This window comes from Cyanistes caeruleus, chromosome 4, assembly GCF_971803275.1.
Source record: "Cyanistes caeruleus chromosome 4, bCyaCae1.hap1.1, whole genome shotgun sequence".
Classification (NCBI taxonomy): domain Eukaryota; kingdom Metazoa; phylum Chordata; class Aves; order Passeriformes; family Paridae; genus Cyanistes; species Cyanistes caeruleus.
The window spans coordinates 70,220,194-70,233,831 of NC_141704.1; positions in this window are offsets into that span (position 1 = coordinate 70,220,194).

Sequence of the window (13,638 nt, forward strand, 5' to 3'; positions counted from 1 at the left end):
ACAGGAATTGCTTCGGTGTTACTTCACATCATCCATTAAAAATTTGATGCCTGGAACAAATCCCGAGTGCTGTGTGATTTCCTTGGTCGTGTTCTTTGGAATGGCTTCCCCCTCATTTTGTGAAGCTGGCCCCAGAAAGGTCATAGATGGGTGAGAAGTTCTGAAAGGCCAAGTGGTGCAGATCTTTGCCTCCTGTTTCGAGGTCTGCGGTGAGCTGTGAGTCCAAGAGCTGATCTGACGTGATGGTGAAAACACAGTTGTCGTGGTTTTAAAGCAGTAACTGAAAAAATACTAGAAAACTTACTTTTTTCTTGCTGTGAGATATGGATTAGAGCAAGAGCAAAACAGGCTTAAAACTTAAAAGGAATAAAGAAAGTTTATTCACAAAACTACAAGAATAAGAACACCAGAATAAACTTTCAGAAAACCCTTTTATCCCGCACTACCCAGCATTCCCTTGTTCACATGACAAGATAGAGACAAAAGACTTTGGAACTTTGGTGTTTAAAACAGTCCCAATTCTTGCTAGAGTCTCTTTATCAGTGTTTGTATAGAAACAGAAATCTTCTTCTGCTAATCTATGGAGTTTCTCACAAGAAAAATATTTCTGTTATAGTTTTCTATTTGTTTGATGCCAGCTGCCCGGAAATCTGCCATGAGTTCACTCCTCCCATTTCACATCACTCTGAGGTGTGTATGGGCCATGAGTCCTCTTCATCTGTCTCTGTGAGCTTCGCAGGAAAACAGTTTTCTCATTGCCCTCAAGGCCTCAAATCTTCACTCCACTCTGTTCCAGCGCCTCACTGTATCACAATTACTCTACTTTTTACTCAAAATCCACACTTTGAACACTCCATGCTTCCCAATATACTCTGTCATGAATTAAAGGAGTTTTTTTCAGAACATGGTTGTCCATCTCCATAGCTTTAAGAGAAAAATATTTCAGCTTATAAAGCATCTCCTTATTCTCTCTTCCCTATCTAAAACTTAAGCCTTGTTTTTGTCCTATATTTTTCTAATACTAAAAAAAAAAAAATCTGTGTTTTTCTAAAAGTGAAAAAAAAAATAAAAAAATAAAGTAAAGAGTAGAAACAGAATAATATTTCTGAGAGGCAGGACATTTTTTAGTTTGTGTTGTCCGATGGAACAACAGTCACTTGAAGAAATTCCATATAGTAGAACATGTCACATTTGTCAATTTTAACCTGAAATTTATTAACAGGAATGTCTGTACTACGAACATGTGTTAAGTATAGGAATATATTGCATGTTTTCCTACTTGTAAGAAGTAAATTTCTGTCTTTACAAGCTAACACCATTAATTTCAGCTCTTAGTTATTCCCATTGCATATTCTTTTAAACAGACTTAATCAGACAAATTTTGTGTTATTTAGCAAGTAATGCTTGGTTATTACTACAAGTTCTTGAAGTCATAACACTTAAAATTGCAGTACATATATATTATTCTTACTATGATGATGTGAGTTGGCTGCTAGTCATTTAACTATATATAAGGTCTTACTATTTCTTAGTGCAATTACTTAAAATAAGTGTCTTGGAAATTGTTTTTATTTTTAGATTTAAAACTGTTCTTACTAAAGTTGATTTGTTAAAGATTGGACAATGTATATTTAATAATTAATGTTCCCCAGTGATATTTATTGTCAGTCAGGATTCACTTTACAGTCAATAAATAACCTAAAAAATCTGAATTTTGTAGCCAGTTTTGTCTAATTCTTAGAGCAATGCTTTGGGAAATTGGAGATATATATATATGAATATAAATATGTATATCTGCTATATACCTTTTTTATGATGGTTTTGTCCTACTACTGCAAATGTTTCTTTTTGTTTGTTTTTTCCTAACATACATAAAATTTTCTTAACCATATTTAAAGCTACCAGCTTGTTATTCTGACAAAACCCTGTGAGAATAAATTATTTTTATTAATACTCTACATGTCAAAACCTTGCAGTCAGTCAAATAACAGAAGGAGTGTTCATTGTCTCTCTCCCCCACTGATGCTGTTCTAGGAGTTGGAGTTAGAAGATTCAGACATCAAGTGAAACAGTGAAAGATGATAAGAAAACACTTGATTCTCACAAGGTATTTCCTACTAAAAGAGATTGTTTTGCAGTTTTGTTTGCTCTTGACACTATTTTGAGTAAATGTGAATTCCTAAGACATGCTCAAGGCAATTAAATATTTATGCTCCCCAAACTCAATTTTTAAGCAACATTTTCTGTTTACAAGAATCAGGTTTGCTTTGGTTTTATCTCTTTTCTTTCAGGTTACAAGACAGATTTTTTTATTATTATTTTCATTGGGGGAAAAAGATATGTATTTATAGTGTTTGTGAAGACTTTGCTCAGCTGAAAAAAGTAATAGGTAACATGAGTATAACATTGTGTTCTTCCATATTTCTATTTTTAAGTCCTATTACATGTGATATTTTCCATTTTGCCTTCTATTAGGCCTGAAATTGGAAACTATTTAAAACCTAACAAACCCCGGAGTTTATCCCTGTTCTTTGAATAGCAACAGAAGTATGGCTGTCATGGTTTGACACATCAATGAAGAACAGCCTCTGCTCTGCAGCAGGTACTCAAGTGGAACTTTTGCAAGTGGGCTCTCATCAGGAGTGAAACACTGGCTGCTGACTCTGCTGCTTTTGGTCACAGACTGCTGCCTTTATGAACCAGGTTTGTCCTTCTGCCTCTTTTGTGTTTTATATAGACTTGATTACAAATGAGGCACTTGTCCTCTTAACCTGGGAGTTGCAGCAGGTCAGCAGCAGCAGGAGTTACTGGCTGCTTCCCATCAGCTGACTCCTTTTAGCCAACCCTTCCCATTTCCTGCGCCAATCCGATTTTTCCAAGCAATTAGGAAGAAAACTAAACCATAACTTTTACAAAATCACTTTAGGGAAGATGTTGCTTAATTGTTTGCTTCATTCAAATGAACACTTCTAACATTCACTTCTCTGAGTAAGAATGCCTTTTATGAGAAGCTGCTAAAAATAGGAATTTGAGAGCAGGGATGTTAAAAGTAGGGCCAGAGAGGAGCAAATTTGTCGCAGGGCAAGTTCTGTTTGCACTGAGGGAGTACTATCAATTTTGTCTCTGTCCTGTCTTTCACTGGTCCTGAAACAACAGTGCCTGCTTGAACAAACCTGCTCCTCAGGAGTGATTGGATCTGGTGCTCTGGGTGTTAGCAGCTGCAGTGCTGAACCACAGGCAGACATGAGATCTGACTGGATCACCCTTGCTAACATTTTCATGTAGAACCCATAACTCACTTGATCAGCAACACTTGCTTGAATGCTGCCTTTTGCCTTGGCTCTTCCCACTAAATAGTTCTTGAGCTGGGAAGTGGTCCTGATCTAAGAATCTGCAGTAATCTTTAATTCTGCCTTTATAACTCAGGAAACCACAGTAACCTTCATTTTAGAATGTGAACATTTTTTGGACAAACACTGAATTGTAGCTTCATTGACATGAGCTAAAGTAAGCTCTTTCAGTGGTCCTAGAGTGGTAGCTGTAAAAGGCAATCAGAGTGAAGATCCTGAATAATTTTCTTTTCCAGCCAGGTTTTAATGTATTTCCCCTGCAAATCAATTCATGTATCATAGAGCTCAATTACCTGCCCATAAAATGAGAGTTGTTGCTCAGAACTGTGGAATTAGGGTAACAAGAACTGTAATGATACACTAGATAAACACTGTTGCAATACTCTCTCAGCCCTGTTAGGGTATTTTAAATTTGCAGCAGATCTCAGTAAGGATGAGAAAATGCTGAGCTACATAAAAATGATGGAGACTGGAGGAGAAATTAGCCTTGCAGTGTTCTACAGTCCCAACATTTCCAACCACCACACCTGGTAGTGAAAATGCTGGTTTGTATTTGAAAAAAAGGAACTGCAATCAATCAAATGCACTGCCAAGTATAAATTAATTTCTGTAAGTCAAGTCCCTTAGGAACAATTCCTTAATAAAAGATCTGTTTCAAATCTCCTAAGTCTTCTAAAACCAACCCCAACAAAACACAGAAAACATAGTGTCTTTATTTGACCTGTCCTAGACTTCATTTATTTATTTACAGTCTGAAGGATGAGTCAAGTACCTGCAGTGGTGCCTTTAGCAATGCAAAACAAAATATTTTGAATATTCTTATTTAGCGTTCCAGTTTTAATGAGCTTGGAGCATAGTGAAGGAGATCAGATGATTGCAGGTTCTGGATGAGGGTAGAAATAATTAAAAAGCATCTTGAAAGTAACATCATATTTTTGTCAGCCATCTCTTCAGGGACTACTTTAAATCCCAGAATGTTCAAGAGCCATCATCACTGTACAAACAGAAGCTCCAACTGAACGAAACCAGAAGAAGTGGATATGGCAAATTCTCTGGTCCAAGTGGTGATATTAATCTGGTGAGGCTCTGGATTCCCATTTCAGACATACTATCACAGCTTAAATATAGGAAAAAATTGGGATTTTACTTTGCTGTGGTCTCTTTTTGTTTTGCAAAATATGTGATAGTTAATATATGAGTAAAATCTTGTATAAAAACAGGTTTGTTTTTTGGTTTTTTTTCTAACAAATAGCCAAATGCATATTACCTGCCTTGCTGGAAAATAATTGAGGTCTTCCTCTAAGAAATTTTTTCTCAGAGTGCCTTTCTTTGTGATTTGTGTTCTTATCTTAGGAAGATACAGGAGTTGCTCATTTTAATGCTGTCCAGCAGACTATTCCATGCTTTCTCAGCTGTTTGGATCTGCAGTTCAGGATTGGACCAAGAAAAATGGTGATGGGATGAAATTATTTTTATTCTTAAATGAGGACAATTCCATTTTTAAACATACACATGTGCTTCCAATGCTTTCAGTAGTCAAGGATGAAATTTTGAACAGACATGAATTCCTCAGTCTTTGTTTCTTTTTCCCTGAAGGATGGAATTTGGACTTTGCCCACCAGTGCAGTCCTTGCTATGGGCAGATGTTTCTTCTGTTCTTCTTACCAGCAGTAGGAGTGGTTGGACACTGAACCTCAAAGAAGAGGGAGCTAACATCCCTTACCTGGATAAGTCCCACAGGTAAGCACCTTGGAGAAGTTCTTCAACCAAAACCAGTTCCTGTAAGGCTTTCCAGCCCTTGACAGGAAATAAGCTGATTCCTGCAGGCTGCAACATGAAGACTTCCAGACTGAAGTGAGCATCCTGCTATAAGGAAGGATTTGGGAGTAGTGAGTCATCATTTGTATGGGAAATTAATCTGTGATTTTTATTTATTGTTTTTTTTCATTTGAAGTAACATCACATCATCATAGAGAGACATTGTCTGTCATTTCTGGTGTGGATACCTGAATAACTCAGCTAGACAGGTAGCATGATAAGGTAATACAATGCAGATATTGAAAGGAATTTTTTGGATGATTTTTTTGTTAGTTCAAGCTGCAGTCCCTGATTTATTCAGGCTTTGAAGTACCATGCAAGCCTTTCCCACAGAAGAAATTCTGTTTTATGTAAATAATGCACTGTGCAGTAAACTAGAAGAAAGCAGGGAGCATAGAGCATGAAGTTAGTGTTTCATGCAGGTGTTTGAAGGCAATGTGGGATTCCAGAGCTTAGTGTTTGAATTGCAACTTGAATTTCCTTCTTTGCTGTTATTTAGACTGCTCTGAAGTAGTCCTGAGAAGCAAAAATGAAAGGCAATGTTGTTTGATGGGGACTGTGGTAGGGCTTTCTTGCCAGATTTGAAATGGCTTGAATTGATTAAAATCTCCAGGTGAGGGGAAGGTTGTATCCATTCCTCTCTCTTATTAAAGCAAATTTTCCAAGAGGGATGTAAAATTGCAGTTGAGGGTTGGGGTGGTTTTTTCTTTTTTCCCTTCTTTCATGTGCAACCTAACAACTCCAATTTCGCAGGCCTATTTAACATTTGATCCCTAAAAGTCAGTCCTTTGCTTTGTATTTTGGGCACTTGTTCATCTTGGGAAATTTGTCATCTTCTCAGGGCATTGAAGGTCAACCAAATGCTGCAGGTTTCATTCTTCCTTTCATATGGTCTATGTCCTGGGGTTTGACTCTTAAGCAGAGCTATTTTTTTATTTTGCAGCCTAGCAGTTGTACGGTGGGGCTGTGTGCAGGTGAATTCACTTGAGAACGATGGGTAAATCAGCTCCTGGGAAGATGTGCACTGCTTGGCCCCGATGCTTCAGACTGCTTGAGGTCAGCTTGGCTGTCTCTGACTGTCTAATAATAATGCAGAATGATAGAATTAAGTATTCATTGTAATTGGTGATCAATAAGATTTGTTTTCAGCTAAATCTGCGTGCTAGTTTCTAAAGCACTCCAGTCTGTTTCATCAATGACCTTTGTGATTTTAGCTTAAGCTTTCTAGTTTCTGCTGTTGTTATTTTCTGCCCTGTCGCTGTGAGAGGAAGGGATGATGGCTGGAGGTTTGGCAGTCAGCGAGGGCCTGGCCACCACTGCAGTTCTGTACACTCAGCCTTGGAGATGTGATCAGGAATGTGCTGTTAGTTGCCAGTTTTGTATTGCAAAGACTGAGCATGCTGCCATCACTGTGTTTGATGAGTGAGTTTTCATTGGTTTGGTCCAACTCCAAAGCAGCCTTAATTTGAAGGTGGAATTCTTTGTGGATGAGGCTGTGAAGAATATGGTGTTTATACTCCCATCCTACGGGCAGTACGGTAGAACAACTCCTAACTGATTTGGTAATAAAGACCTAGTTTTTCTTCACTAAACCTGCCCTAGCCAAATTCATCAGCTGGTGATAGCTATCTCTGGAGTGGAAAACCTATATTGAGTTGATTGACAATTTGATATACTTTGTCAAGCTGTGTTGTTTAGTTTCTGTTGATCCAGAGACACCTGAGGCTCCTTTTGCTTCCTAAGGGATTAAAGTAGCAAGCACTTAGAATGAGATATTGGGAAGATGGGTGCAGGAGACTTTGTAATTTAGTATGGAAAAACATAATAATGATGATGAATATTTCAGGTGGAAATGATAGTATTTCACTATATACTATGTGAAATGCTTTTATGTGATTTTTTTTTCATTTCTCTTTTATTTTTTAATCCTGGATAAATTAAATGAGGCTTTTGGGGAAAGCATGAGCTGGAATTTCTATTGAGGTTGATAACCTCTGATTCTGCTCTTGTTTGTCTGTCTGCTGGAACTTGTAGCAAACTAGCTATGTCCAAGTTTAATTGTGTAATAATTATCTTTCAAATCGAGCCTTTCTCACTTGGTGCTGATGTATTTGGGGGAGGGAGGGGAATGGAGAGTAAAGAGCTCCTTTCATGAATACAATTTTAATTTCATCTTGCTGATTTGAGCCTTTCCAAGATTCAAGTGAGCATTGGATCAGGTTGGAACTGAGGGGATGACTCATGACTCTGGCATAAAAACTACATTGCATTCCACATATTGGGAGTTTTCTGTTGCCCACAAGAAAGTTCAGGAAAAAAAAGAAAAATATAGAAATGGGTTTCAAATTTCCTGTGCTATTTTCAGTTGACTCCTCTTTCTGGAGGTGCCTTAGCAAGTGTAGGACATCTGAAAAACTTGGAACTGCAACTTTCTTGTTGAGGCTCTGATGAACATTGCTTCTGTCATCAAGTTCTTGTGTTCATACTTTGAACTTAGCTGAGTAATGTTGGTATCAGCAGACTCTGCTAAAGCCATGCCTTCCTAATTAATAATGCATTCTTAATAAAAAAAATAAAAATCTATTTCTTCATGTATTTAATTACCTAGTGAGTGTAAGACTGAATGAAGTTAATACCGTGCAGATTTCAAGCAAAACGCTGCTTTTTAATGTGCTTCAGTATAGGCTATGCACAAGTCAATAGACATGATTTTTAAGCCTCAGTTACCTTTCATTACCCTGTGCATATTCAAATTCAGATTGATGAATGCTGAACCAAAAGCAGACATCATAGAGTTAATTGAAGTTCTTTAAATTCAGAGGCAAACTATTTTCATAGCTTTGTTTTGAGGGTGGGTTGCTTTTGATGTCTGGGGTTTTTTTGGCTAAGGCAATGGCAAACATTTATTTATCCTGCTCCCTCCCCATTTTCCACCATCGTTGTTGCCAGTGATGCCTGCAGTGCTCAGTGGTCAATGACCCTCAGCCAGGGTGAGCTGCAGGAGCCTTACAGACGGGCCTGTTCTTTCTCCCAGTGCTAGAACAAGTGCAACAGCACAGTGCCATTTTGCTAAAAGCTAATATTTTTCCCAACAGGTTCTTCTCCAGGCAGAATGAAATGCTTTCTTCAAGAGCAACCACATCTTTTCTCTGCCTGAAAGGTTGTGTTTGTTTGGGGTTTTTCTCTTGCTTTAGACCAAATTCCAGAAACGCCCCATAAAATCAGCACAGTTTCCCACAAAATTCAAGAAAAAACACCACAAAATTCCCTAAATCTTCTCAAAACACGACCAAATTCTAGAAAAATATCCCACCAAATCTCCACAAATTCCTACAAAATACATGAGAAATCCCTCAAGATCCCTAAATCTCCTCAATATCCCACAAAATCACACAAAAATCACACAAAACCTCCACAAGTTTCCACAAAATCTAAGAAAAATTCCTCAAAATTCTTCAAGTCTCCTCAGAATCCCACACAATTCCAGAAAAACCCCACAAAATTCCAGAGAAGTCTCACAAAACTCCCTAAATCATTTCAAAACCCTACCAATTCACAGGAATGTCCCACAAAATCTCCACCAATTCCCAGAACATCCCACAGAAATCACACAAAAATCCCTAAATCTTTTGAAAACTCGACCAAATTCCAGAAACGCCCCATAAAATCAGCACAGTTTCCCACAAAATTCAAGAAAAAACACCACAAAATTCCCAAAATCTTTTCAAAATACCACAAAATTCCTGAAATGCCCCACCAAATTCCCGAAACATCCCACAAAATGTCCTCAATATCCAACAAAATCCCAGAAAAGTCCCACAAAATTCCCTAAATCTTCTCAAAACTCTACCAAATTCCAGAAAAATCCCACAGAATCTCCACAAATTCGCACAGAATACATGAAAAATCCCTGATAATTCGTCAGTTCTCTACAGAATCTCACCAAATTCCTAAAAAGTCCCTCAAAGTTCCACAAACATCCCACAAAATCTCCCTAATATCCAACAAAATTCCAGGAAAAATCCCACAAAATTTCCTAAATCTTCTCAAAACACAACCAAATTCTAGAAAAATATCCCACCAAATCTCCACAAATTCCCACAAAATACATGAAAAATCCCTCAAGATCCCTAAATCGCCTCAATATCCCACAAAATCACACAAAAATCCCACAAAACCTCCACAAGTTTCCACAAAATCTAAGAAAAATTCCTCAAAATTCTTCAAGTCTCCTCAAAACCACACAAAGTTCGTGAAAAGGCCCACCAAATTCCAGAAAAATCCCACAGAATCTCCACAAATTCCCACAAAAATCTAAATCAAATTCCTCAAAATTCTTCAAGTCTCCTCAGAATCCCACACAATTCCAGAAAAACCCCACCAAATTCCAGAGAAGTCCCACAAAACTCCCTAAATCATTTCAAAACCCTACCAATTCACAGGAATGTCCCACAAAATCTCCACCAATTCCCAGAACATCCCACAGAAATCCCACAAAAATCCCTAAATCTTTTGAAAACTCGACCAAATTCCAGAAACGCCCCATAAAATCAGCACAGTTTCCCACAAAATTCAAGAAAAAACACCACAAAATTCCCAAAATCTTTTCAAAATACCACAAAATTCCTGAAATGCCCCACCAAATTCCCGAAACATCCCACATAATGTCCTCAATATCCAACAAAATCCCAGAAAAGTCCCACAAAATTCCCTAAATCTTCTCAAAACTCTACCAAATTCCAGAAAAATACCACCAAATCTCCACAAATTCCCACAGAATACATGAAAAATCCCTGATAATTGGTCAGTTCTCTACAGAATCTCACCAAATTCCAGAAAAGTCCCTCAAAGTTCCACAAACATCCCACGAAATCTCCCCGGAATCCAATAAAATTCCAGGAAAAATCCCACAAAATTCCCTAAATCTTCTCAAAACATGGACAAAATCCACAAAAATCCCACCGAATCTCCACAAATTCCCACAGAATACATGAAAATACCCCTGATAATTCGTCAGTTCTCTACAGAATCTCACCAAATTCCAGAAAAGTCCCTCAAAGTTCCACAAACATCCCACAAAATCTCCTCAATATACAACAAAATCCCAGAAAAATCACACAAAATTCCCTAAATCTTCTCAAAACACGACTAAATTCTAGAAAAATATCCCACCAAATCTCCACAAAATCCCACAAAATACATGAAAAATCCCTCAAGATCCCGAAATCGCCTCAATATCCCACAAAATCACACAAAAATCCCACAAAACCTCCACAAGTTTCCACAAAATCTAAGAAAAATTCCTCAAAATTCTTCAAGTCTCCTCAAAACCACACAAAGTCCTTGAAAAGGCCCACCAAATTCCAGTAAAATCCCACAGATTCTCCACAAATTCCCACAAAATCTAAAACAAATTCCTCAAAATTCTTCAAGTCTCCTCAGAATCCCACACAATTCCATAGAAAACACACAAAATTCCAGAGAAGTCCCACAAAACTCCCTAAATCATTTCAAAACCCTACCAATTCACAGGAATGTCCCACAAAATCTCTACCAATTCCCAGAACATCCCACAAAAATCCCACAAAAATCCCTAAATCTTCTGATAACTCGACCAAATTCCAGAAACGCCCCATAAAATCAGCACAGTTTCCCACAAAATTCAAGAAAAAACACCACAAAATTCCCTAAATCTTCTCAAAATACCACAAAATTCTTGAAAAGCCCCACCAAATTCCAGCAACATCCCACAAAATTTCCTCAATACCCAACAAAATCCCAGAAAAATCACACAAAATTCCCTAAATCTTCTCAAAACACGGCCAAAATCCACAAAAATCCCACCAAATCTCCACAAATTCCCACAGAATACATGAAAAATCCCTGATAATTGGTCAGTTCTCTACAGAATCTCACCAAATTCCAGAAAAGTCCCTCAAAGTTCCACAAACATCCCACGAAATCTCCCCGGAATCCAATAAAATTCCAGGAAAAATCCCACAAAATTCCCTAAATCTTCTCAAAACATGGACAAAATCCACAAAAATCCCACCGAATCTCCACAAATTCCCACAGAATACATGAAAATACCCCTGATAATTCGTCAGTTCTCTACAGAATCTCACCAAATTCCAGAAAAGTCCCTCAAAGTTCCACAAACATCCCACAAAATCTCCTCAATATACAACAAAATCCCAGAAAAATCACACAAAATTCCCTAAATCTTCTCAAAACACGACTAAATTCTAGAAAAATATCCCACCAAATCTCCACAAAATCCCACAAAATACATGAAAAATCCCTCAAGATCCCGAAATCGCTTCAATATCCCACAAAATCCCACAAAAATCCCACAAAACCTCCACAAGTTTCCACAAAATCTAAGAAAAATTCCTCAAAATTCTTCAAGTCTCCTCAAAACCACACAAAGTCCTTGAAAAGGCCCACCAAATTCCAGTAAAATCCCACAGATTCTCCACAAATTCCCACAAAATCTAAAACAAATTCCTCAAAATTCTTCAAGTCTCCTCAGAATCCCACACAATTCCATAGAAAACACACAAAATTCCAGAGAAGTCCCACAAAACTCCCTAAATCATTTCAAAACCCTACAAATTCACAGGAATGTCCCACAAAATCTCCACCAATTCCCAGAACATCCCACAAAAATCTCACAAAAATCCCTAACACTTCTGAAAACTCGACCAAATTCCAGAAACGCCCCATAAAATCAGCACAGTTTCCCACAAAATTCAAGAAAAAACACCACAAAATTCCCTAAATCTTTTCAAAATACCACAAAATTCTTGAAAAGCCCCACCAAATTCCAGCAACATCCCACAAAATTTCCTCAATACCCAACAAAATCCCAGAAAAATCACACAAAATTCCCTAAATCTTCTCAAAACACGGCCAAAATCCACAAAAATCCCACCAAATCTCCACAAATTCCCACAGAATACATGAAAAATCCCTGATAATTTGTCAGTTCTCTACAGAATCTCACCAAATTCCAGAAAAGTCCCTCAAAGTTCCACAAACATCCCACAAAATCTCCTCAATATCCCACAAAATTCAAGAAAAATCACACAAAATTCCCTAAATCTTCTCAAAACACAACCAAATTCTAGAAAAATATCCCACCAAATCTCCACAAATTCCCACAAAATACATGAGAAATCCCTCAAGATCCCTAAATCGCCTCAATATCCCACAAAATCACACAAAAATCACACAAAACCTCCACAAGTTTCCACAAAATCTAAGAAAAATTCCTCAAAATTCTTCAAGTCTCCTCAGAATCCCACACAATTCCAGAAAAAACACACAAAATTCCAGAGAAGTCCCACAAAACTCCCTAAATCATTTCAAACCCTACCAATTCACAGGAATGTCCCACAAAATCTCCACCAATTCCCAGAACATCCCACAAAAATCCCACAAAAATCCCTAAATCTTCTGAAAACTCGACCAAATTCCAGAAACGCCCCATAAAATCAGCACAGTTTCCCACAAAATTCAAGAAAAAACACCACAAAATTCCCTAAATCTTTTCAAAATACCACAAAATTCTTGAAAAGCCCCACCAAATTCCAGAAACATCCCACAAAATTTCCTCAATACCCAACAAAATCCCAGAAAAATCCCACAAAATTCCCTAAATCTTCTCAAAACACGACTAAATTCTAGAAAAATATCCCACCAAATCTCCACAAATTCCCACAAAATACATGAAAAATCCCTCAAGATCCCGAAATCGCCTCAATATCCCACAAAATCACACAAAAATCCCACAAAACCTCCACAAGTTTCCACAAAATCTAAGAAAAATTCCTCAAACTTCTTCAAGTCTCCTCAAAACCACACAAAGTCCTTGAAAAGGCCCACCAAATTCCAGTAAAATCCCACAGATTCTCCACAAATTCCCACAAAATCTAAAACAAATTCCTCAAAATTCTTCAAGTCTCCTCAGAATCCCACACAATTTCATAGAAAACACACAAAATTCCAGAGAAGTCCCACAAAACTCCCTAAATCATTTCAAAACCCTACAAATTCACAGGAATGTCCCACAAAATCTCCACCAATTCCCAGAACATCCCACAAAAATCTCACAAAAATCCCTAAATCTTCTGAAAACTCGACCAAATTCCAGAAACGCCCCATAAAATCAGCACAGTTTCCCACAAAATTCAAGAAAAAACACCACAAAATTCCCTAAATCTTTTCAAAATACCACAAAATTCTTGAAAAGCCCCACCAAATTCCAGCAACATCCCACAAAATTTCCTCAATACCCAACAAAATCCCAGAAAAATCACACAAAATTCCCTAAATCTTCTCAAAACACGGCCAAAATCCACAAAAATCCCACCAAATCTCCACAAATTCCCACAGAATACATGAAAAATCCCTGATAATTTGTCAGTTCTCTACAGAATCTCACCAAATTCCAGAAAAGTCCCTCAAA